Source organism: Channa argus, unplaced genomic scaffold (genome assembly GCF_033026475.1).
Source record: "Channa argus isolate prfri unplaced genomic scaffold, Channa argus male v1.0 Contig124, whole genome shotgun sequence".
NCBI classification, from domain to species: domain Eukaryota; kingdom Metazoa; phylum Chordata; class Actinopteri; order Anabantiformes; family Channidae; genus Channa; species Channa argus.
In genome coordinates this window covers 1-20,765 of record NW_027125343.1, presented here as the reverse complement: position 1 = coordinate 20,765, position 20,765 = coordinate 1, and the positions used below count along the sequence as shown (strand labels likewise).

Here is a 20,765-nt window from a genome sequence, read left to right as displayed (position 1 = left end):
AATTTCCCATTCTAAATGATTGTGATCTGCACATGTGGGATACGGAGGCTGAAACTTTTTAACAGTTTCATCCATTTATGGGAAAAAGGAAATCAAACGATTGTGGAGAATGTGGGCATCGATCCCACTACCTCTTGCATGGTAAGCAAGCGCTCTACCATTTGAGCTAATTCCCCTGCAAGCTTTTTTTCCTCCCTGTGTTCACAGCGTACCGGAAAAACTCTCAATATCCACCCCTTATGTCCTCTGTGTTTGTAGATTGTGGAGCCCGAATACTTGACAGTCACGGGCTTTGTTGACAAGGCCAGAAGCAGTCGGAGGGAACAAACAGTTGGTGTGGCATGAGGTTTTGGTGCTAATGGAGTGCACCTTTTGGCCAAAGAGAATCTCCAAAGTGTTTAATTGCAGCCTTAGAAGAGTTGGTTACAATCTTCCTTGATAGGCTGCAGTCTGTTCTTGTGCTTGAGTGTAGACACACGGATGGAAATACTGTCAGGATTGACATTCGTCGGCCATCTCAGAAGTGCTTCTTCTTTTCCTTTCGGCTGTTTCCTTTCAGGGGTCGCCACAGCGAATCACGTGCGTCCGTCTAACCCTGTCCTCTGCATCCTCTTCACTCATACCAACTAACTTCATGGCCTCCCTTACTACATCCATAAATCTCCGCTTTGGTCTTCCTCTAGACCTCCTGCCTGGCAGCTCCAACCTATGTATCCATCTAAAGATATATTCACAAGCCATCTCAGAAGTGCATCGCCTGTATGATAAAGGATTGCGCGTCAGCTTGACGAGGTCAGGGGAGGCATGAGGCATTTGGAGAATGTGGGTATTGATCCCACTACTTCTTGCATACAAAGCTAGTGCTTTACCATTTAAGCTAATTCCCTTGCAAAGGTACTTGGATATTAAATTCAGAGAGGAGATATTCTAGGTGTTCCTATTAAACCCTGCGAGGTGACCTAGAAATCCTGTAGGTCTGTCTTTGCTGATCAAAGTCTCGTCGCCCTTCCTTGCTTAATTGACGAGGTGGCCGAGAGGTTAAGGCGATGGACTGCTAATCCATTGTGCTCTGCATGCGTGGGTTTGAATCCCATCCTCGTCGCATGTCAGATTAAAGTGTTTTTAGACAAACACAGATAAAACCTTCTGCTGGACTTACAACATCCAATGGTAAACCAAATACTGTTTTGTGCAGAGAACTCGAGTGTGACAGTTGATGCAGAAATCAGACTCTTGACATGTGAGTGCAGGTGATTAAGCTCACTGGACAAGCAGCTTTGGAAGAGCTTCCTTGATAGGCTGCAGATAGGCTGTATAATAAGGTGTGTATTCCATGCTGCTCTGCCCACCGGGGCTACAAAACATTTGGTTCAGGTGTCACATTAATGTCGTCTAGTGAACAGGACACCACAGATACAAAGCCTGTAGAGACACATGCAGGCAGAGTCCCCCACAAAACTGCTACTCACTCGATATGTTCTCTTTTCCAACCATTCTCTGTTAACCCTAAATATGGTAGTGTGTAAAAGTTCCAGGAAATCAGCAATTTCTGAAATGGCTGTTCGCCCCCACTGATACTCGGTTGGAACTTCAGCAGAACGTTTTGACTGTGTGTACAAGCCTAAATGCATTGACTGGCTGACATGTGTTTAGCTGATCAGACGGCAAACTGGTCGCCTTTTTAGCTGTACTGCTGACAGGCAATTTCCCATTCTAATTGATTGTGATCTGCACATGTGGGATATGGAGGCTGAAACTTTTTAACAGTTTCATCCATTTATGGGAAAAAGGAAATCAAAGGATTGTGGAGAATGTGGGCATCGATCCCACTACCTCTTGCATGCTAAGCAAGCGCTCTACCATTTGAGCTAATTCCCCTGCAAGCTTTTTTTCCTCCCTGTGTTCACAGCGTACCGGACAAACTCTCAATATCCACCCCTTATGTCCTCTGTGTTTGTAGATTGTGGAGCCCGAATACTTGACAGTCACGGGCTTTGTTGACAAGGCCAGAAGCAGTCGGAGGGAACAAACAGTTGGTGTGGCATGAGGGTTTGGTGCTAATGGAGTGCACCTTTTTGCCAAAGAGAATCTCCAAAGTGTTTAATTGCAGCCTTAGAAGAGTTGGTTACAATCTTCCTTGATAGGCCGCAGTCTGTTCTTGTGCTTGAGTGTAGACACACGGATGGAAATACTGTCAGGATTGACATTCGTCGGCCATCTCAGAAGTGCTTCTTCTTTTCCTTTCGGCTGTTTCCTTTCAGGGGTCGCCACAGCGAATCACGTGCGTCCATCTAACCCTGTCCTCTGCATCCTCTTCACTCATACCAACTAACTTCATGGCCTCCCTTACTACATCCATAAATCTCCGCTTTGGTCTTCCTCTAGACCTCCTGCCTGGCAGCTCCAACCTATGTATCCATCTAAAGATATATTCACAAGCCATCTCAGAAGTGCATCGCCTGTATGATAAAGGATTGCGCGTCAGCTTGACGAGGTCAGGGGAGGCATGAGGCATTTGGAGAATGTGGATATTGATCCCACTACTTCTTGCATACAAAGCTAGTGCTTTACCATTTAAGCTAATTCCCTTGCAAAGGTACTTGGATATTAAATTCAGAGAGGAGATATTCTAGGTGTTCTTATTAAACCCTGCGAGGTGACCTAGAAATCCTGTAGGTCTGTCTTTGCTGATCAAAGTCTCGTCGCCCTTCCTTGCTTAATTGACGAGGTGGCCGAGAGGTTAAGGCGATGGACTGCTAATCCATTGTGCTCTGCATGCGTGGGTTTGAATCCCATCCTCGTCGCATGTCAGATTAAAGTGTTTTTAGACAAACACAGATAAAACCTTCTGCTGGACTTACAACATCCAATGGTAAACCAAATACTGTTTTGTGCAGAGAACTCGAGTGTGACAGTTGATGCAGAAATCAGACTCTTGACATGTGAGTGCAGGTGATTAAGCTCACTGGACAAGCAGCTTTGGAAGAGCTTCCTTGATAGGCTGCAGATAGGCTGTATAATAAGGTGTGTATTCCATGCTGCTCTGCCCACCGGGGCTACAAAACATTTGGTTCAGGTGTCACATTAATGTCGTCTAGTGAACAGGACACCACAGATACAAAGCCTGTAGAGACACATGCAGGCAGAGTCCCCCACAAAACTGCTACTCACTCGATATGTTCTCTTTTCCAACCATTCTCTGTTAACCCTAAATATGGTAGTGTGTAAAAGTTCCAGGAAATCAGCAATTTCTGAAATGGCTGTTCGCCCCCACTGATACTCGGTTGGAACTTCAGCAGAACGTTTTGACTGTGTGTACAAGCCTAAATGCATTGACTGGCTGCCATGTGTTTAGCTGATCAGACGGCAAACTGGTCGCCTTTTTAGCTGTACTGCTGACAGGCAATTTCCCATTCTAGTTGATTGTGATCTGCACATGTGGGATACGGAGGCTGAAACTTTTTAACAGTTTCATCCATTTATGGGAAAAAGGAAATCAAAGGATTGTGGAGAATGTGGGCATCGATCCCACTACCTCTTGCATGCTAAGCAAGCGCTCTACCTTTTGAGATAATTCCGCTGCAAGCTTTTGTTCCTCCCTGTGTTCACAGGGCAGAATTTGCAAACGTACCGGACAAACTCTCAATATCCACCCCTTATGTCCTCTGTGTTTGTAGATTGTGGAGCCCGAATACTTGACAGTCACGGGCTTTGTTGACAAGGCCAGAAGCAGTCGGAGGGAACAAACAGTTGGTGTGGCATGAGGGTTTGGTGCTAATGGAGTGCACCTTTTTGCCAAAGAGAATCTCCAAAGTGTTTAATTTCAGCCTTAGAAGAGTTGGTTACAATCTTCCTTGATAGGCTGCAGTCTGTTCTTGTGCTTGAGTGTAGACACACGGATGGAAATACTGTCAGGATTGACATTCGTCGGCCATCTCAGAAGTGCTTCTTCTTTTCCTTTCGGCTGTTCCCTTTCAGGGGTCGCCACAGCGAATCACGTGCGTCCATCTAACCCTGTCCTCTGCATCCTCTTCACTCATACCAACTAACTTCATGTCCTCCCTTACTACATCCATAAATCTCCGCTTTGGTCTTCCTCTAGACCTCCTGCCTGGCAGCTCCAACCTATGTATCCATCTAAAGATATATTCACAAGCCATCTCAGAAGTGCATCGCCTGTATGATAAAGGATTGCGCGTCAGCTTGATGAGGTCAGGGGAGGCATGAGGCATTTGGAGAATGTGGGTATTGATCCCACTACTTCTTGCATACAAAGCTAGTGCTTTACCATTTAAGCTAATTCCCTTGCAAAGGTACTTGGATATTAAATTCAGAGAGGATATATTCTAGGTGTTCTTATTAAGCCTTGCGAGGTGACCGAGAAATCCTGTAGGTCTGTCTTTGCTGATCAAAGTCGCGTCGCCCTTCCTTGCTTAATTGTCGAGGTGGCCGAGTGGTTAAGGCGATGGACTGCTAATCCATTGTGCTCTGCACGCGTGGGTTTGAATCCCATCCTCGTCGCATGTCAGATTAAAGTGTTTTTAGACAAACACAGATAAAACCTTCTGCTGGACTTACAACATCCAATGGTAAACCAAATACTGTTTTGTGCAGAGAACTCGAGTGTGACAGTTGATGCAGAAATCAGACTGTTGACATGTGAGTGCAGGTGATTAAGCCCACTGGACAAGCAGCTTTGGAAGAGCTTCCTTGATAGGCTGCAGATAGGCTGTATAATAAGGTGTGTATTCCAAGCTGCTCTGCCCACCGGGGCTACAAAACATTTGGTTCAGGTGTCACATTAATGTCGTCTAGTGAACAGGAAACCACAGATACAAGGCCTGTAGAGACACATGCAGGCAGAGTCCCCCACAAAACTGCTACTCACTCGATATGTTCTCTTTTCCAACCATTCTCTGTTAACCCTAAATATGGTAGTGTGTAAAAGTTCCAGGAAATCAGCAATTTCTGAAATGGCTGTTCGCCCCCACTGATACTCGGTTGGAACTTCAGCAGAACGTTTTGACTGTGTGTACAAGCCTAAATGCATTGACTGGCTGCCATGTGTTTAGCTGATCAGACGGCAAACTGGTCGCCTTTTTAGCTGTACTGCTGACAGGCAATTTCCCATTCTAGTTGATTGTGATCTGCACATGTGGGATATGGAGGCTGAAAATTTTTAACAGTTTCATCCATTTATGGGAAAAAGGAAATCAAAGGATTGTGGAGAATGTTGGCATCGATCCCACTACCTCTTGCATGCTAAGCAAGCGCTCTACCATTTGAGCTAATTCCCCTGCAAGCTTTTTTTCCTCCCTGTGTTCACAGGGCAGAATTTGCAAACGTACCGGACAAACTCTCAATATCTACCCCTTATGTCCTCTGTGTTTGTAGATTGTGGAGCCCGAATACTTGACAGTCACGGGCCTTGTTGACAAGGCCAGAAGCAGTCGGAGGGAACAAACAGTTGGTGTGGCATGAGGTTTTGGTGCTAATGGAGTGCACCTTTTTGCCAAAGAGAATCTCCAAAGTGTTTAATTGCAGCCTTAGAAGAGTTGGTTACAATCTTCCTTGATAGGCTGCAGTCTGTTCTTGTGCTTGAGTGTAGACACACGGATGGAAATACTGTCGGGATTGACATTCGTCGGCCATCTCAGAAGTGCTTCTTCTTTTCCTTTCGGCTGTTCCCTTTCAGGGGTCGCCACAGCGAATCACGTGCGTCCATCTAACCCTGTCGTCTGCATCCGCTTCACTCATACCAACCAACTTCATGTCCTCCCTTGCTACATCCATAAATCTCCGCTTTGGTCTTCCTCTAGACCTCCTGCCTGGCAGCTCCAACTTATGTATCCATTAAAAGATATATTCACAAGCCATCTCAGAAGTGCATCACCTGTATGATAAAGGATTACGCGTCACCTTGACGAGGTCAGGGGAGGCATGAGGCATTTGGAGAATGTGTGTATTGATCCCACTACTTCTTGCATACAAAGATAGTGCTTTACCATTTAAGCTAATTCCCTTGCAAAGGTACTTGGATATTAAATTCAGAGAGGAGATATTCTAGGTGTTCTCATTAAACCCTGCGAGGTGATCTAGAAATCCTGTAGGTCTGTCTTTGCTGATCAAAGTCTCGTCGCCCTTCCTTGCTTAATTGACGAGGTGGCCGAGTGGTTAAGGCGATGGACTGCTAATCCATTGTGCTCTGCACGCGTATGTTCGAATCCCATCCTCGTCGCATGTCAGATTAAAGTGTTTTGAGACAAACACAGATAAAACCTTCTGCTGGACTTACAACATCCAATGGTAAACCAAATACTGTTTTGTGCAGAGAACTCGAGTGTGACAGTTGATGCAGAAATCAGACTGTTGACATGTGAGTGCAGGTGATTAAGCCCACTGGACAAGCAGCTTTGGAAGAGCTTCCTTGATAGGCTGCAGATAGGCTGTATAATAAGGTGTGTATTCCATGCTGCTCTGCCCACCGGGGCTACAAAACATTTGGTTCAGGTGTCACATTAATGTCGTCTAGTGAACAGGACACCACAGATACAAGGCCTGTGGAGACACATGCAGGCAGAGTCCCCCACAAAACTGCTACTCACTGGATATGTTCTCTTTTCCAACCATCCTCTGTTAACCCTAAATATGGTAGTGTGTAAAAGTTCCAGGAAATCAGCAATTTCTGAAATGGCTGTTCGCCCCCACTGATACTCGGTTGGAACTTCAGCAGAACGTTTTGACTGTGTGTACAAGCTTAAATGCATTGACTGGCTGCCATGTGTTTAGCTGATCAGACGGCAAACTGGTCGCCTTTTTAGCTGTACTCCTGACAGGCAATTTCCCATTCTAAATGATTGTGATCTGCACATGTGGAATACGGAGGCTGAAACTTTTTAACAGTTTCATCCATTTATGGGAAAAAGGAAATCAAACGATTGTGGAGAATGTGGGCATCGATCCCACTACCTCTTGCATGGTAAGCAAGCGCTCTACCATTTGAGCTAATTCCCCTGCAAGCTTTTTTTCCTCCCTGTGTTCACAGCGTACCGGAAAAACTCTCAATATCCACCCCTTATGTCCTCTGTGTTTGTAGATTGTGGAGCCCGAATACTTGACAGTCACGGGCCTTGTTGACAAGGCCAGAAGCAGTCGGAGGGAACAAACAGTTGGTGTGGCATGAGGTTTTGGTGCTAATGGAGTGCACCTTTTTGCCAAAGAGAATCTCCAAAGTGTTTAATTGCAGCCTTAGAAGAGTTGGCTACAATCTTCCTTGATAGGCTGCAGTCTGTTCTTGTGCTTGAGTGTAGACACACGGATGGAAATACTGTCAGGATTGACATTCGTCGGCCATCTCAGAAGTGCTTCTTCTTTTCCTTTCGGCTGTTCCCTTTCAGGGGTCGCCACAGCGAATCATGTGCGTCCATTTAACCCTGTCCTCTGCATCCTCTTCACTCATACCAACTAACTTCATGTCCTCCCTTACTACATCCATAAATCTCCGCTTTGGTCTTCCTCTAGACCTCCTGCCTGGCAGCTCCAACCTATGTATCCATCTAAAGATATATTCACAAGCCATCTCAGAAGTGCATCGCCTGTATGATAAAGGATTGCGCGTCACCTTGACGAGGTCAGGGGAGGCATGAGGCATTTGGAGAATGTGGGTATTGATCCCACTACTTCTTGCATACAAAGCTAGTGCTTTACCATTTAAGCTAATTCCCTTGCAAAGGTACTTGGATATTAAATTCAGAGAGGAGATATTCTAGGTGTTCTTATTAAACCCTGCGAGGTGACCTAGAAATCCTGTAGGTCTGTCTTTGCTGATCAAAGTCTCGTCGCCCTTCCTTGCTTAATTGACGAGGTGGCCGAGTGGTTAAGGCGATGGTCTGCTAATCCATTGTGCTCTTCACGCGTGGGTTGGAATCCCATCCTCGTCGCATGTCAGATTAAAGTGGTTTTAGACAAACACAGATAAAACCTTCTGCTGGACTTACAACATCCAATGGTAAACCAAATAATGTTTTGTGCAGAGAACTCGAGTGTGACAGTTGATGCAGAAATCAGACTGTTGACATGTGAGTGCAGGTGATTAAGCTCACTGGACAAGCAGCTTTGGAAGAGCTTCCTTGATAGGCTGCAGATAGGCTGTATAATAAGGTGTGTATTCCATGCTGCTCTGCCCACCGGGGCTACAAAACATTTGGTTCAGGTGTCACATTAATGTCGTCTAGTGAACAGGACACCACAGATACAAGGCCTGTGGAGACACATGCAGGCAGGGTCCCACACAAAACTGCTACTCAGTGGATATGTTCTCTTTTCCAACCATTCTCTGTTAAACCTAAATTTGGTAGTGTGTAAAAGTTCCAGGAAATCAGCAATTTCTGAAATGGCTGATCGCCCCCACTGATACTCGGTTGGAACTTCAGCAGAACGTTTTGACTGTGTGTACAAGCCTAAATGCATTGACTGGCTGCCATGTGTTTAGCTGATCAGACGGCAAACTGGTCGCCTTTTTAGCTGTACTGCTGACAGGCAATTTCCCATTCTAATTGATTGTGATCTGCACATGTGGGATATGGAGGCTGAAACTTTTTAACAGTTTCATCCATTTATGGGAAAAAGGAAATCAAACAATTGTGGAGAATGTGGGCATCAATCCCACTACCTCTTGCATGCTAAGCAAGCACTCTACCATCTGAGCTAATTCCCCTGCAAGCTTTTTTTCCTCCCTGTGTTCACAGGGCAGAATTTGCAAACGTACCGGACAAACTCTCAATATCCACCCCTTATGTCCTCTGTGTTTGTAGATTGTGGAGCCCGAATACTTGACAGTCACGGGCCTTGTTGACAAGGCCAGAAGCAGTCGGAGGGAACAAACAGTTGGTGTGGCATGAGGTTTTGGTGCTAATGGAGTGCACCTTTTGGCCAAAGAGAATCTCCAAAGTGTTTAATTGCAGCCTTAGAAGAGTTGGCTACAATCTTCCTTGATAGGCCGCAGTCTGTTCTTGTGCTTGAGTGTAGACACACGGATGGAAATTCTGTCAGGGTTGACATTCGTCGGCCATCTCAGAAGTGCTTCTTCTTTTCCTTTCGGCTGTTCCCTTTCAGGGGTCGCCACAGCGAATCATGTGCGTCCATCTAACCCTGTCCTCTGCATCCTCTTCACTCATACCAACTAACTTCATGTCCTCCCTTACTACATCCATAAATCTCCGCTTTGGTCTTCCTCTAGACCTCCTGCCTTGCAGCTCCAACCTATGTATCCATCTAAAGATATATTCACAAGCCATCTCAGAAGTGCATCGCCTGTATGATAAAGGATTGCGCGTCACCTTGACGAGGTCAGGGGAGGCATGAGGCATTTGGAGAATGTGGGTATTGATCCCAGTACTTCTTGCATACAAAGCTAGTGCTTTACCATTTAAGCTAATTCCCTTGCAAAGGTACTTGGATATTAAATTCAGAGAGGAGATATTCTAGGTGTTCTTATTAAACCCTGCGAGGTGACCTAGAAATCCTGTAGGTCTGTCTTTGCTGATCAAAGTCTCGTCGCCCTTCCTTGCTTAATTGACGAGGTGGCCGAGTGGTTAAGGCGATGGACTGCTAATCCATTGTGCTCTGCACGCGTGGGTTCGAATCCCATCCTCGTCGCATGTCAGATTAAAGTGTTTTTAGACAAACACAGATAAAACCTTCTGCTGGACTTACAACATCCAATGGTAAACCAAATACTGTTTTGTGCAGAGAACTCGAGTGTGACAGTTGATGCAGAAATCAGACTGTTGACATGTGAGTGCAGGTGATTAAGCTCACTGGACAAGCAGCTTTGGAAGAGCTTCCTTGATAGGCTGCAGATAGGCTGTATAATAAGGTGTGTATTCCATGCTGCTCTGCCCACCGGGGCTACAAAACATTTCGTTCAGGTGTCACATTAATGTCGTCTAGTGAACAGGACACCACAGATACAAGGCCTGTGGAGACACATGCAGGCAGAGTCCCCCACAAAACTGCTACTCACTGGATATGTTCTCTTTTCCAACCATTCTCTGTTAACCCTGAATATGGTAGTGTGTAAAAGTTCAAGGAAATCAGTAATTTCTGAAATGGCTGATCGCCCCCACTGATACTCGGTTGGAACTTCAGCAGAACGTTTTGACTGTGTGTACAAGCCTAAATGCATTGACTGGCTGCCATGTGTTTAGCTGATCAGACGGCAAACTGGTCGCCTTTTTAGCTGTACTGCTGACAGGCAATTTCCCATTCTAATTGATTGTGATCTGCACATGTGGGATATGGAGGCTGAAACTTTTTAACAGTTTCATCCATTTATGGGAAAAAGGAAATCAAACAATTGTGGAGAATGTGGGCATCAATCCCACTACCTCTTGCATGCTAAGCAAGCGCTCTACCATCTGAGCTAATTCCCCTGCAAGCTTTTTTTCCTCCCTGTGTTCACAGGGCAGAATTTGCAAACGTACCGGACAAACTCTCAATATCCACCCCTTATGTCCTCTGTGTTTGTAGATTGTGGAGCCCGAATACTTGACAGTCACGGGCCTTGTTGACAAGGCCAGAAGCAGTCGGAGGGAACAAACAGTTGGTGTGGCATGAGGTTTTGGTGCTAATGGAGTGCACCTTTTGGCCAAAGAGAATCTCCAAAGTGTTTAATTGCAGCCTTAGAAGAGTTGGCTACAATCTTCCTTGATAGGCCGCAGTCTGTTCTTGTGCTTGAGTGTAGACACACGGATGGAAATTCTGTCAGGATTGACATTCGTCGGCCATCTCAGAAGTGCTTCTTCTTTTCCTTTCGGCTGTTCCCTTTCAGGGGTCGCCACAGCGAATCATGTGCCTCCATCTAACCCTGTCCTCTGCATCCTCTTCACTCATACCAACTAACTTCATGTCCTCCCTTACTACATCCATAAATCTCCGCTTTGGTCTTCCTCTAGACCTCCTGCCTTGCAGCTCCAACCTATGTATCCATCTAAAGATATATTCACAAGCCATCTCAGAAGTGCATCGCCTGTATGATAAAGGATTGCGCGTCACCTTGACGAGGTCAGGGGAGGCATGAGGCATTTGGAGAATGTGGGTATTGATCCCAGTACTTCTTGCATACAAAGCTAGTGCTTTACCATTTAAGCTAATTCCCTTGCAAAGGTACTTGGATATTAAATTCAGAGAGGAGATATTCTAGGTGTTCTTATTAAACCCTGCGAGGTGACCTAGAAATCCTGTAGGTCTGTCTTTGCTGATCAAAGTCTCGTCGCCCTTCCTTGCTTAATTGACGAGGTGGCCGAGTGGTTAAGGCGATGGACTGCTAATCCATTGTGCTCTGCACGCGTGGGTTAGAATCCCATCCTTGTCGCATGTCAGATTAAAGTGTTTTTAGACAAACACAGATAAAACCTTCTGCTGGACTTACAACATCCAATGGTAAACCAAATACTGTTTTGTGCAGAGAACTCGAGTGTGACAGTTGATGCAGAAATCAGACTGTTGACATGTGAGTGCAGGTGATTAAGCTCACTGGACAAGCAGCTTTGGAAGAGCTTCCTTGATAGGCTGCAGATAGGCTGTATAATAAGGTGTGTATTCCATGCTGCTCTGCCCACCGGGGCTACAAAACATTTGGTTCAGGTGTCACATTAATGTCGTCTAGTGAACAGGACACCACAGATACAAGGCCTGTGGAGACACATGCAGGCAGGGTCCCACACAAAACTGCTACTCAGTGGATATGTTCTCTTTTCCAAACATTCTCTGTTAAACCTAAATTTGGTAGTGTGTAAAAGTTCCAGGAAATCAGCAATTTCTGAAATGGCTGATCGCCCCCACTGATACTCGGTTGGAACTTCAGCAGAACGTTTTGACTGTGTGTACAAGCCTAAATGCATTGACTGGCTGCCATGTGTTTAGCTGATCAGACGGCAAACTGGTCGCCTTTTTAGCTGTACTGCTGACAGGCAATTTCCCATTCTAATTGATTGTGATCTGCACATGTGGGATATGGAGGCTGAAACTTTTTAACAGTTTCATCCATTTATGGGAAAAAGGAAATCAAACGATTGTGGAGAATGTGGGCATCAATCCCACTACCTCTTGCATGCTAAGCAAGCACTCTACCATCTGAGCTAATTCCCCTGCAAGCTTTTTTTCCTCCCTGTGTTCACAGGGCAGAATTTGCAAACGTACCGGACAAACTCTCAATATCCACCCCTTATGTCCTCTGTGTTTGTAGATTGTGGAGCCCGAATACTTGACAGTCACGGGCCTTGTTGACAAGGCCAGAAGCAGTCGGAGGGAACAAACAGTTGGTGTGGCATGAGGTTTTGGTGCTAATGGAGTGCACCTTTTGGCCAAAGAGAATCTCCAAAGTGTTTAATTGCAGCCTTAGAAGAGTTGGCTACAATCTTCCTTGATAGGCTGCAGTCTGTTCTTGTGCTTGAGTGTAGACACACGGATGGAAATACTGTCAGGATTGACATTCGTCGGCCATCTCAGAAGTGCTTCTTTTTTTCCTTTCGGCTGTTCCCTTTCAGGGATCGCCACAGCGAATCATGTGCCTCCATCTAACCCTGTCCTCTGCATCCTCTTCACTCATACCAACTAACTTCATGTCCTCCCTTACTACATCCATAAATCTCCGCTTTGGTCTTCCTCTAGACCTCCTGCCTGGCAGCTCCAACCTATGTATCCATCTAAAGATATATTCACAAGCCATCTCAGATGTGCATCACCTGTATGATAAAGGATTGCGCGTCACCTTGACGAGGTCAGGGGAGGCATGAGGCATTTGGAGAATGTGTGTATTGATCCCACTACTTCTTGCATACAAAGCTAGTGCTTTACCATTTAAGCTAATTCCCTTGCAAAGGTACTTGGATATTAAATTCAGAGAGGAGATATTCTAGGTGTTCTTATTAAACCCTGCGAGGTGACCTAGCAATCCTGTAGGTCTGTCTTTGCTGATCAAAGTCTCGTCGCCCTTCCTTGCTTAATTGACGAGGTGGCCGAGTGGTTAAGGCGATGGACTGCTAATCTATTGTGCTCTGCACGCGTGGGTTTGAAGCCCATCCTCGTCGCATGTCAGATTAAAGCGTTTTTAGACAAACACAGATAAAACCTTCTGCTGGACTTACAACATCCAATGGTAAACCAAATACTGTTTTGTGCAGAGAACTCGAGTGTGACAGTTGATGCAGAAATCAGACTGTTGACATGTGAGTGCAGGTGATTAAGCTCACTGGACAAGCAGCTTTGGAAGAGCTTCCTTGATAGGCTGCAGATAGGCTGTATAATAAGGTGTGTATTCCATGCTGCTCTGCCCACCGGGGCTACAAAACATTTGGTTCAGGTGTCACATTAATGTCGTCTAGTGAACAGGACACCACAGATACAAGGCCTGTGGAGACACATGCAGGCAGGGTCCCACACAAAACTGCTACTCAGTGGATATGTTCTCTTTTCCAAACATTCTCTGTTAAACCTAAATTTGGTAGTGTGTAAAAGTTCCAGGAAATCAGCAATTTCTGAAATGGCTGATCGCCCCCACTGATACTCGGTTGGAACTTCAGCAGAACGTTTTGACTGTGTGTACAAGCCTAAATGCATTGACTGGCTGCCATGTGTTTAGCTGATCAGACGGCAAACTGGTCGCCTTTTTAGCTGTACTGCTGACAGGCAATTTCCCATTCTAATTGATTGTGATCTGCACATGTGGGATATGGAGGCTGAAACTTTTTAACAGTTTCATCCATTTATGGGAAAAAGGAAATCAAACGATTGTGGAGAATGTGGGCATCAATCCCACTACCTCTTGCATGCTAAGCAAGCACTCTACCATCTGAGCTAATTCCCCTGCAAGCTTTTTTTCCTCCCTGTGTTCACAGGGCAGAATTTGCAAACGTACCGGACAAACTCTCAATATCCACCCCTTATGTCCTCTGTGTTTGTAGATTGTGGAGCCCGAATACTTGACAGTCACGGGCCTTGTTGACAAGGCCAGAAGCAGTCGGAGGGAACAAACAGTTGGTGTGGCATGAGGTTTTGGTGCTAATGGAGTGCACCTTTTGGCCAAAGAGAATCTCCAAAGTGTTTAATTGCAGCCTTAGAAGAGTTGGCTACAATCTTCCTTGATAGGCTGCAGTCTGTTCTTGTGCTTGAGTGTAGACACACGGATGGAAATACTGTCAGGATTGACATTCGTCGGCCATCTCAGAAGTGCTTCTTTTTTTCCTTTCGGCTGTTCCCTTTCAGGGATCGCCACAGCGAATCATGTGCCTCCATCTAACCCTGTCCTCTGCATCCTCTTCACTCATACCAACTAACTTCATGTCCTCCCTTACTACATCCATAAATCTCCGCTTTGGTCTTCCTCTAGACCTCCTGCCTGGCAGCTCCAACCTATGTATCCATCTAAAGATATATTCACAAGCCATCTCAGATGTGCATCACCTGTATGATAAAGGATTGCGCGTCACCTTGACGAGGTCAGGGGAGGCATGAGGCATTTGGAGAATGTGTGTATTGATCCCACTACTTCTTGCATACAAAGCTAGTGCTTTACCATTTAAGCTAATTCCCTTGCAAAGGTACTTGGATATTAAATTCAGAGAGGAGATATTCTAGGTGTTCTTATTAAACCCTGCGAGGTGACCTAGCAATCCTGTAGGTCTGTCTTTGCTGATCAAAGTCTCGTCGCCCTTCCTTGCTTAATTGACGAGGTGGCCGAGTGGTTAAGGCGATGGACTGCTAATCTATTGTGCTCTGCACGCGTGGGTTTGAAGCCCATCCTCGTCGCATGTCAGATTAAAGCGTTTTTAGACAAACACAGATAAAACCTTCTGCTGGACTTACAACATCCAATGGTAAACCAAATACTGTTTTGTGCAGAGAACTCGAGTGTGACAGTTGATGCAGAAATCAGACTGTTGACATATGAGTGCAGGTGATTAAGCCCACTGGACAAGCAGCTTTGGAAGAGCTTCCTTGATAGGCTGCAGATAGGCTGTATAATAAGGTGTGTATTCCAAGCTGCTCTGCCCACCGGGGCTACACAAAATTTGGTTCAGGTGTCACATTAATGTCGTCTAGTGAACAGGACACCACAGATACAAGGCCTGTAGAGACACATGCAGGCAGAGTCCCCCACAAAACTGCTACTCACTGGATATGTTCTCTTTTCCAACCATTCTCTGTTAACCCTGAATATGGTAGTGTGTAAAAGTTCCAGGAAATCAGCAATTTCTGAAATGGCTGATCGCCCCCACTGATACTCGGTTGGAACTTCAGCAGAACGTTTTGACTGTGTGTACAAGCCTAAATGCATTGACTGGCTGCCATGTGTTTAGCTGATCAGACGGCAAACTGGTCGCCTTTTTAGCTGTACTGCTGACAGGCAATTTCCCATTCTAATTGATTGTGATCTGCACATGTGGGATATGGAGGCTGAAACTTTTTAACAGTTTCATCCATTTATGGGAAAAAGGAAATCAAAGGATTGTGGAGAATGTGGGCATCGATCCCACTACCTCTTGCATGCTAAGCAAGCGCTTTACCATTTGAGCTAATTCCCTTGCAAGCTTTTTTTCCTCCCTGTGTTCACAGCGTACCGGACAAACTCTCAATATCCACCCCTTATGTCCTCTGTGTTTGTAGATTGTGGAGCCCGAATACTTGACAGTCACGGACCTTTTTGACAAGGCCAGAAGCAGTCGGAGGGAACAAACAGTTAGTGTGGCATGAGGATTTGGTGCTAATGGAGTGCACCTTTTTGCCAAAGAGAATCTCCAAAGTGTTTAATTGCAGCCTTAGAAGAGTTGGCTACAATCTTCCTTGATAGGCTGCAGTCTGTTCTTGTGCTTGAGTGTAGACACACGGATGGAAATACTGTCAGGATTGACATTCGTCGGACATCTCAGAAGTGCTTCTTTTTTTCCTTTCGGCTGTTCCCTTTCAGGGATCGCCACAGCGAATCATGTGCCTCCATCTAACCCTGTCCTCTCCATCCTCTTCACTCATACCAACTAACTTCATGTCCTCCCTTACTACATCCATAAATCTCCGCTTTGGTCTTCCTCTAGACCTCCTGCCTTGCAGCTCCAACTTATGTATCCATCTAAAGATATATTCACAAGCCATCTCAGAAGTGCATCGCCTGTATGATAAAGGATTGCGCGTCACCTTGACGAGGTCAGGGGAGGCATGAGGCATTTGGAGAATGTGGGTATTGATCCCAGTACTTCTTGCATACAAAGCTAGTGCTTTATCATTTAAGCTAATTCCCTTGCAAAGGTACTTGGATATTAAATTCAGAGAGGAGATATTCTAGGTGTTCTTATTAAACCCTGCGAGGTGACCTAGAAATCCTGTAGGTCTGTCTTTGCTGATCAAAGTCTCGTCGCTCTTCCTTGTTTAATTGACGAGGTGGCCGAGTGGTTAAGGCGATGGACTGCTAATCCATTGTGCTCTGCACGCGTGGGTTCGAATCCCATCCTCGTCGCATGTCAGATTAAAGTGTTTTTAGACAAACACAGATAAAACCTTCTGCTGGACTTACAACTCCCAATGGTAAACCAAATACTGTTTTGTGCAGAGAACTCGAGTGTGACAGTTGATGCAGAAATCAGACTGTTGACATGTGAGTGCAGGTGATTAAGCTCACTGGACAAGCAGCTTTGGAAGAGCTTCCTTGATAGGCTGCAGATAGGCTGTATAATAAGGTGTGTATTCCATGCTGCTCTGCCCACCGGGGCTACAAAACATTTGGTTCAGGTGTCACATTAATGTCGTCTAGTGAACAGGACACCACAGATACAAGGCCTGTAGAGACACATGCAGGCAGAGTCCCCCACAAAACTGCTACTCACTGGATATGTTCTCTTTTCCAACCATTCTCTGTTAACCCTAAATATGGTAGTGTGTAAAAGTTCCAGGAAATCAGCAATTTCTGAAATGGCTGATCGCCCCCACTGATACTCGGTTGGAACTTCAGCAGAACGTTTTGACTGTGTGTACAAGCCTAAATGCATTGACTGGCTGCCATGTGTTTAGCTGATCAGACGGCAAACTGGTCGCCTTTTTAGCTGTACTGCTGACAGGCAATTTCCCATTCTAATTGATTGCGATCTGCACATGTGGGATATGGAGGCTGAAACTTTTTAACAGTTTCATCCATTTATGGGAAAAAAGAAAATCAAACGATTGTGGAGAATGTGTGCATCGATCCCACTACCTCTTGCATGCTAAGCAAGCGCTCTACCATTTGAGCTAATTCCCCTGCAAGCTTTTTTTCCTCCCTGTGTTCACAGCGTACCGGACAAACTCTCAATATCCACCCCTTATGTCCTCTGTGTTTGTAGATTGTGGAGCCCGAATACTTGACAGTCACGGGCTTTGTTGACAAGGCCAGAAGCAGTCGGAGGGAACAAACAGTTGGTGTGGCATGAGGGTTTGGTGCTAATGGAGTGCACCTTTTGGCCAAAGAGAATCTCCAAAGTGTTTAATTGCAGCCTTAGAAGAGTTGGCTACAATCTTCCTTGATAGGCCGCAGTCTGTTCTTGTGCTTGAGTGTAGACACACGGATGGAAATTCTGTCAGGATTGACATTCGTCGGCCATCTCAGAAGTGCTTCTTCTTTTCCTTTCGGCTGTTCCCTTTCAGGGGTCGCCACAGCGAATCATGTGCGTCCATCTAACCCTGTCCTCTGCATCCTCTTCACTCATACCAACTAACTTCATGTCCTCCCTTACTACATCCATAAATCTCCGCTTTGGTCTTCCTCTAGACCTCCTGCCTTGCAGCTCCAACCTATGTATCCATCTAAAGATATATTCACAAGCCATCTCAGAAGTGCATCGCCTGTATGATAAAGGATTGCGCGTCACCTTGACGAGGTCAGGGGAGGCATGAGGCATTTGGAGAATGTGGGTATTGATCCCAGTACTTCTTGCATACAAAGCTAGTGCTTTACCATTTAAGCTAATTCCCTTGCAAAGGTACTTGGATATTAAATTCAGAGAGGAGATATTCTAGGTGTTCTTATTAAACCCTGCGAGGTGACCTAGAAATCCTGTAGGTCTGTCTTTGCTGATCAAAGTCTCGTCGCCCTTCCTTGCTTAATTGACGAGGTGGCCGAGTGGTTAAGGCGATGGACTGCTAATCCATTGTGCTCTGCACGCGTGGGTTCGAATCCCATCCTTGTCGCATGTCAGATTAAAGTGTTTTTAGACAAACACAGATAAAACCTTCTGCTGGACTTACAACATCCAATGGTAAACCAAATACTGTTTTGTGCAGAGAACTCGAGTGTGACAGTTGATGCAGAAATCAGACTGTTGACATGTGAGTGCAGGTGATTAAGCTCACTGGACAAGCAGCTTTGGAAGAGCTTCCTTGATAGGCTGCAGATAGGCTGTATAATAAGGTGTGTATTCCATGCTGCTCTGCCCACCGGGGCTACAAAACATTTGGTTCAGGTGTCACATTAATGTCGTCTAGTGAACAGGACACCACAGATACAAGGCCTGTAGAGAAACATGCAGGCAGAGTCCCCCACAAAACTGCTACTCACTGGATATGTTCTCTTTTCCAACCATTCTCTGTTAACCCTAAATATGGTAGTGTGTAAAAGTTCCAGGAAATCAGCAATTTCTGAAATGGCTGATTGCCCCCACTGATACTCGGTTGGAACTTCAGCAGAACGTTTTGACTGTGTGTACAAGCCTAAATGCATTGACTGGCTGCCATGTGTTTAGCTGATCAGACGGCAAACTGGTCGCCTTTTTAGCTGTACTGCTGACAGGCAATTTCCCATTCTAATTGATTGTGATCTGCACATGTGGGATATGGAGGCTGAAACTTTTTAACAGTTTCATCCATTTATGGGAAAAAGGAAATCAAACGATTGTGGAGAATGTGGGCATCGATCCCACTACCTCTTGCATGCTAAGCAAGCGCTCTACCATTTGAGCTAATTCCCCTGCAAGCTTTTTTTCCTCCCTGTGTTCACAGCGTACCGGACAAACTCTCAATATCCACCCCTTATGTCCTCTGTGTTTGTAGATTGTGGAGCCCGAATACTTGACAGTCACGGGCCTTGTTGACAAGGCCAGAAGCAGTCGGAGGGAACAAACAGTTGGTGTGGCATGAGGTTTTGGTGCAAAAGGAGTGCACCTTTTGGCCAAAGAGAATCTCCAAAGTGTTTAATTGCAGCCTTAGAAGAGTTGGCTACAATCTTCCTTGATAGGCCGCAGTCTGTTCTTGTGCTTGAGTGTAGACACACGGATGGAAATTCTGTCAGGATTGACATTCGTCGGCCATCTCAGAAGTGCTTCTTCTTTTCCTTTCGGCTGTTCCCTTTCAGGGGTCGCCACAGCGAATCATGTGCCTCCATCTAACCCTGTCCTCTGCATCCTCTTCACTCATACCAACTAACTTCATGTCCTCCCTTACTACATCCATAAATCTCCGCTTTGGTCTTCCTCTAGACCTCCTGCCTTGCAGCTCCAACCTATGTATCCATCTAAAGATATATTCACAAGCCATCTCAGAAGTGCATCGCCTGTATGATAAAGGATTGCGCGTCACCTTGACGAGGTCAGGGGAGGCATGAGGCATTTGGAGAATGTGGGTATTGATCCCAGTACTTCTTGCATACAAAGCTACTGCTTTACCATTTAAGCTAATTCCCTTGCAAAGGTACTTGGATATTAAATTCAGAGAGGAGATATTCTAGGTGTTCTTATTAAACCCTGCGAGGTGACCTAGAAATCCTGTAGGTCTGTCTTTGCTGATCAAAGGGAACAAACAGTTGGTGTGGCATGAGGTTTTGGTGCTAATGGAGTGCATCTTTTGGCCAAAGAGAATCTCCAAAGTGTTTAATTGCAGCCTTAGAAGAGTTGGCTACAATCTTCCTTGATAGGCCGCAGTCTGTTCTTGTGCTTGAGTGTAGACACACGGATGGAAATTCTGTCAGGATTGACATTCGTCGGCCATCTCAGAAGTGCTTCTTCTTTTCCTTTCGGCTGTTCCCTTTCAGGGGTCGCCACAGCGAATCATGTGCGTCCATCTAACCCTGTCCTCTGCATCCTCTTCACTCATACCAACTAACTTCATGTCCTCCCTTACTACATCCATAAATCTCCGCTTTGGTCTTCCTCTAGACCTCCTGCCTTGCAGCTCCAACCTATGTATCCATCTAAAGATATATTCACAAGCCATCTCAGAAGTGCATCGCCTGTATGATAAAGGATTGCGCGTCACCTTGACGAGGTCAGGGGAGGCATGAGGCATTTGGAGAATGTGGGTATTGATCCCAGTACTTCTTGCATACAAAGCTAGTGCTTTACCATTTAAGCTAATTCCCTTGCAAAGGTACTTGGATATTAAATTCAGAGAGGAGATATTCTAGGTGTTCTTATTAAACCCTGCGAGGTGACCTAGAAATCCTGTAAGTCTGTCTTTGCTGATCAAAGTCTCGTCGCCCTTCCTTGCTTAATTGACGAGGTGGCCGAGAGGTTAAGGCGATGGACTGCTAATCCATTGTGCTCTGCACGCGTGGGTTTGAATCCCATCCTCGTCGCATGTCAGATTAAAGTGTTTTTAGACAAACACAGATAAAACCTTCTGCTGGACTTACAACATCCAATGGTAAACCAAATACTGTTTTGTGCAGAGAACTCAAGTGTGACAGTTGATGCAGAAATCAGACTGTTGACATGTGAGTGCAGGTGATTAAGCTCACTGGACAAGCAGCT

General features: G+C 45.5%; 10 non-coding genes across 10 annotated transcripts; 5 read left to right on the top strand and 5 right to left on the bottom strand.

Annotated features, from left to right (window-relative positions):
• Positions 1 to 103: 103 nt before the first annotated feature.
• On the bottom strand, positions 104 to 176 carry trnag-acc (transfer RNA glycine (anticodon ACC)). The gene has a single exon. It is a non-coding gene; the product is annotated as a tRNA-Gly (tRNA).
• A 1,629-nt stretch (positions 177 to 1,805) lies between these two features.
• Positions 1,806 to 1,878, bottom strand: trnaa-agc (transfer RNA alanine (anticodon AGC)). Its single transcript has one exon. It is a non-coding gene; the product is annotated as a tRNA-Ala (tRNA).
• A 5,063-nt stretch (positions 1,879 to 6,941) lies between these two features.
• Positions 6,942 to 7,014, bottom strand: trnag-acc (transfer RNA glycine (anticodon ACC)). Its single transcript has one exon. It is a non-coding gene; the product is annotated as a tRNA-Gly (tRNA).
• Positions 7,015 to 9,575: 2,561 nt separating this feature from the next.
• Positions 9,576 to 9,657, top strand: trnas-gcu (transfer RNA serine (anticodon GCU)). The gene has a single exon. It is a non-coding gene; the product is annotated as a tRNA-Ser (tRNA).
• Positions 9,658 to 10,360: 703 nt separating this feature from the next.
• trnaa-agc (transfer RNA alanine (anticodon AGC)) lies at positions 10,361 to 10,433 on the bottom strand. The gene has a single exon. It is a non-coding gene; the product is annotated as a tRNA-Ala (tRNA).
• Positions 10,434 to 11,292: 859 nt separating this feature from the next.
• On the top strand, positions 11,293 to 11,374 carry trnas-gcu (transfer RNA serine (anticodon GCU)). The gene has a single exon. It is a non-coding gene; the product is annotated as a tRNA-Ser (tRNA).
• Positions 11,375 to 16,428: 5,054 nt separating this feature from the next.
• Positions 16,429 to 16,510, top strand: trnas-gcu (transfer RNA serine (anticodon GCU)). The gene has a single exon. It is a non-coding gene; the product is annotated as a tRNA-Ser (tRNA).
• Positions 16,511 to 18,131: 1,621 nt separating this feature from the next.
• trnas-gcu (transfer RNA serine (anticodon GCU)) lies at positions 18,132 to 18,213 on the top strand. Its single transcript has one exon. It is a non-coding gene; the product is annotated as a tRNA-Ser (tRNA).
• A 703-nt stretch (positions 18,214 to 18,916) lies between these two features.
• On the bottom strand, positions 18,917 to 18,989 carry trnaa-agc (transfer RNA alanine (anticodon AGC)). The gene has a single exon. It is a non-coding gene; the product is annotated as a tRNA-Ala (tRNA).
• Positions 18,990 to 20,508: 1,519 nt separating this feature from the next.
• On the top strand, positions 20,509 to 20,590 carry trnas-gcu (transfer RNA serine (anticodon GCU)). The gene has a single exon. It is a non-coding gene; the product is annotated as a tRNA-Ser (tRNA).
• Positions 20,591 to 20,765: the final 175 nt, after the last annotated feature.